This window comes from Musa acuminata, unplaced genomic scaffold (genome assembly GCF_036884655.1).
Source record: "Musa acuminata AAA Group cultivar baxijiao unplaced genomic scaffold, Cavendish_Baxijiao_AAA HiC_scaffold_1136, whole genome shotgun sequence".
Taxonomy (NCBI): Eukaryota; Viridiplantae; Streptophyta; class Magnoliopsida; order Zingiberales; family Musaceae; genus Musa; species Musa acuminata.
Genome location: NW_027021348.1, coordinates 2,092,501 through 2,097,500, shown reverse-complemented (window position 1 = coordinate 2,097,500; position 5,000 = coordinate 2,092,501).

Here is a 5,000-nt window from a genome sequence, read left to right as displayed (position 1 = left end):
GCTCACGACGGTCACCGCGCGACGCAAGAACAGCCCAAAAACAGGCCAAAACGGCCCAAAAACGGGACAAAACTGGCCATTTTTGGCTGCGCGAGCGAGCGGCGAGCGGCGGACAGCGAGCGAAGCGAGAGGCAGCACCGTCCCTGCTATACGAAAGCCCCATCCAGCCCTGTGCCACCCGGGGGGTTCCAGGGTGCTGAGATGGCTGACATTTTGCTCCGCTCACGACGGTCACCGCGCGACGCAAGAACAGCCCAAAAACAGGCCAAAACGGCCCAAAAACGGGCCAAAACTGGCCATTTTTGGCTGCGCGAGCGAGCAGCGAGCGGCGGACAGCGAGCGAAGCGAGAGGCATCACCGTCCCTGCTATACGAAAGCCCCATCCAGCCCTGTGCCACCCGGGGGGTTCCAGGGTGCTGAGATGGCTGACATTTTGCTCCGCTCAAGATGGTCACCGCGCAACGCAAAAACAGGCCAAAAACTGGCCAAAACGGGCCAAAACTGGCCATTTTTGGCTGCGCGAGCGAGCGGCGAGCGGCGAACAGCGAGCGAAGCGAGAGGCAGCACCGTCCCTGCTATACGAAAGCCCCATCCAGCCCTGTGCCACCCGGGGGGTTCCAGGGTGCTGAGATGGCTGACATTTTGCTCCGCTCACGACAGTCACCGCGCGACGCAAGAACAGGCCAAAAACTGGCCAAAACGGCCCAAAAACGGGCCAAAACTGGCCATTTTTGGCTGCGCGAGCGAGCGGCGAGCGGCGGACAGCGAGCGAAGCGAGAGGCAGCACCGTCCCTGCTATACGAAAGCCCCATCCAGCCCTGTGCCACCCGGGGGGTTCCAGGGTGCTGAGATGGCTGACATTTTGCTCCGCTCACGACGGTCACCGCGCGACGCAAGAACAGGCCAAAAACTGGCCAAAACGGCCCAAAAACGGGACAAAACTGGCCATTTTTGGCTGCGCGAGCGAGCGGCGAGCGGCGGACAGCGAGCGAAGCGAGAGGCAGCACCGTCCCTGCTATACGAAAGCCCCATCCAGCCCTGTGCCACCCTGTAACGGACAAACTTCTAAACAAGATGTTGGATGTAATGCTTATGTCTGTCCGTTGTCTTTTGGCATGTTCATGCCTTGTACAGAATGTAAAGGGGCGGCCGAAGGCTTAATAGTCCCATTTTAGTTGGGTTGGTGGCCTCTTTAGGCTTGTAAATAAAGGTTGTGTCATGTGGACACGTTCGAGAGCTTTTCGGTCTGTAATGGACCATTTTACCCTTTGTTGTGCCACTATTCAGAGCTTGTAAAGTCTGTTTGTAATTTGCATTGTCTATGAAGTGTTTTTCGGACATGTTTGCTTGTGGATCCCGATTGAGGCGTTCTCTTTAACCTGTTCTCTCTTTTGTTGGTCCTAAGGGACAATGGGAGGCTTCGGGGAGGCTGACCTTTGCGGACGGACGCGCGAGGGTGCCGCACGCCTTAGGCAAAACCAGCTAAGGTCGTGACAGTGTGGTATCAGAGCGGGACAAGCACTCATAGAAACACTTGACATGCAAACGTGGGGGACCTAGCGGGGCTGCGTTGAGGGCAGTCAGCACACGCGCGACCGTTTGAGGGAAAACGGGCATGGAGATGTAGGGAAAAGAGTCGCTCAGAGGAGTGGGCATCTGAGATTGGCATTCAGAGGAATGGCCAACCCTTCGCGCAAGAGGCACCACGAGAACAGGCAAGCTTGGAAGAATTTGGAGCGCACAAAGGTTGGGATGGCTGAGTTTGAGCGACGGCTCAACGTTGACAACTTTACTTGATGGTGCTCAAGGCAAGCGAGGCGCTTGGCAAAGGACGAGACCATGCAAAGTGGAATGAGTTGCTCAGCGACCGAAAGAGTTGTGCAAAGCTCACAGAGGTGAGGGGAATTGCTAACTCGAAGAATTCGGTACTCATGCATGGGCTTGTATGCGGACGATGGATTGTTCGTGGCCATCCCAAGGCGGTCGAGACTCGGCGCCATGGAGCATTGAAACTTTCTCTTCGACATGCGAAGGATACGTCCGGAGGAGGCTGAAGTGTGCAACGAGTTCAGCATGTTGCTAGGCCTTGAGGGGTGCAGCGGTGGCTGTATTGACGTGGAGGCGCAATCTAGCAAGTGCGTTTGCAAGAGGCAGAACAATGCACAGTTTGTTCAGCAGATCGGAGTAGTCCAAGGGGATGGTGGTCTCCGAAACGAAGAGAGATGTTGCTCCAACGGGACAGTTATCCAGGAGGGATAAGTCTCAGCTCTCCAGAGGGAGAATCATGTGAGACGGACTTCACATGTTGAGGAGGAGTACCTCACAAACAACAACTCCACGAAGCTCGATGGACTGAGCAAGCGGCGAGGAGTCGTCGCATGATCTCGCTTGAGAGAATGCATTGGTGGATGCATTGCGAGATCAAGTGGGGGAGCGACCCAAAGCAACTCAAATGGAGGCACACTTGGAGTCGATATGGAGATCGGACTCAAGGGAGGGCTGACCCGTGGAATGGTGGGCGCGAGGGCCACCATCGACTCAATGCAGAAACGAGGAGCGGAGCAACTTGGGTGTAACTTGGCGAAGTACCCAAACCGCATGAAGGGAGCCAGCATAGAAGTTGGAACATGGAGCAGAGGCACAGCGCTTTCCCTAGACAGAGGTCAAGGACATGAACTCTTGCAGAGGCAGGAGTAGAATCATGCTGTTCCTTGGGTCCTTCATTCTGACAGAGCGGACTCATCTTGCATGGTGCCAAAGACGAAGGGAGCTTCGGGGCACATGCACCTTATCTCGGAGGAGCATTCGATGGAGGAACTAAGGCGACTCAATTTGCGGAGGCGAAGTTGGGTACAGAAGGCCTTAGCACGGGGCAAGAGGACGCAGAGGTGGGTACTCTTGAAGAATATGCCACAGTGTTGCCATTCGAGTTGCTATGAAGGAAGCGGTGCGCAGTGGAGATTGTGCTGGTAGGGGCAGAGGCCCAGGATCCAGACAATGGTGCACAAATTACATTGAAGTCGGTGGACTTCGGGAGCTACTAGGCGACGGACTGTCCTAGAGCGGTGCTTCATCTAGGTGTGACCCAAGAGTGGGTGGATGAAGGTCGATTGCCAAAGGAGCGAACAAAATCGAAGGTGGAGGAGACCCTGCGATGTATTGGCAGAGGCCACACATGGAGGGTTCACAATTCGAGTTTATTCCACAAGGATCAGAATGCAATGGAGATGTCACCAGGAGGTGACATGGTGCAGCGGATCGTGGTGGAACAGTTCATGGCAATGCGACACACACGACATAGTCCCGTGAGGGATGAGATCATATGGAGGTATGATCGGGAGCTACTGGGAGCTCCGCTTTGGTGAACAACACGACGGCAAGAAGGGCTATGGATTCAAGGAGTGAAGGCCATGGTACCGCAGAGGCGGGTCTTCCGGGCGTGCACCGAATTTTGCATCGGATGAAAACCTTGGTCATCAGCATATGGGGGCTGGGTTCCACCAAGGGAAAAGTTCGAATGCAAGTACCAGTGAGTCCCATGAGAGGGACTTGATCATGCAGAGGTATGATCGAAGCAGCTGGAGAGTTGGACTGCTCCAGAACTCATATTCGCTTAAGGGAGCCCGACAAGTCAGAGGACAAGGTCGAGTAAGCGAACGTTGCTACCAAGGAAGCTAAGGAGAACAGAATCGGTGCAAACCCTACAATGTGATGGCAGAGGCCATGCATGGGAGTTGCAGTCTGTCTTTCCATCGACCAAACAGACTGCTTGGAGAACACAGAGGTGTTGAAGCAGGAGGTCGAAAGGGGCGAGGAAGCGACGATGAGTCCAGAGGGACTTAGCTACCCAAAATCAAGCATCAGTTAGAATGGAGGTGGACTCAGAGGAGTGCCACGGAGACATCTCTACTGATTGTGAAGGAAAGGGATACAGAGGCGAAGCGAGGGATAGTAGGGCCATGGGCATGGCAGCGCCATGGTACCGCAGAGGCGGGACTTCCGTGCAAGTCATTGATCCCTTGCTCTCACGGAGGGAGAGCGCTTGGTCGTGAAAGGGGCCGAGGAGGTGGAGCATGCAGAGGCAATCTCCAAGTACCGAGACAAGGCTGAAGGGCAGAGGCCAAGAAACTTCGTAAGACCGGTGTCAACAAGTTTCTCATCAAGATAGCCGTAAGTGAAGGACTTCGGGTCATGCAAGAGTGCACGACCAAGGAACGAAGCAGGCAGTACGTGGTGCTGTACCTTTGCTACTCAGTGGAGTAGGCGGCAGGGTTGATGGAGAAGACGGTACAATCCCAGAGGCGACCTCATCTATCAGAGAATTACTCCAAGTTGGGGTGAAAACTTCCTGCATTCCAGAAGTTCAATGGCATTGAGAAGGTGAATCACAGTAGCTAACTCAACGCAAGGAGTGCAAACACTTCAAGTGCTTCAGAAGTGTGAGCAAAGAGCAGGCGAAGGCCAGTAACCAGCTCAATGCATGAAGTACAACCTCGAGGAGGCGGGCGAAGTCAAGTAACCTTTGCCTTCTCAACTCTTAAGAGAATGGGCGAAACCGAGTACCCCAGTTCTCTTATCTATCCAGCAGAGGAGCTCTGCACAAGTTCAAAGACCCTTCGAAGATAATGGAAGACAATAGTTGTCAAAATCCTCACCAACGGTGATCAGTGCTACTGAGAGTAGATTGTCCGCTTCATTTCCCAACGAAATGCCAATCGAAAGCGGAAGTGATGCGAACCTACTTGGATGTGACAACTAACTGAAAGAAGAGTCAATGAGCAGATTTTGTGGAGGAAGGACCCAAAACTTCAGAAGTTTGCGAGGCGATGCTCGTTAAAGCTCCAACAAGCATCCACCCAGTTCAAGCAGCATGTGGAAATTTTGAGAAACTGGCGCAGTAAGAATGGTCTTTTCCTTCATTTGGTGGATCCGCAGGAATCAACGAGGATCAATACAACTCAGCCAACCCCACACCAGAGTCAGAGTCATTGGCGAGTTGA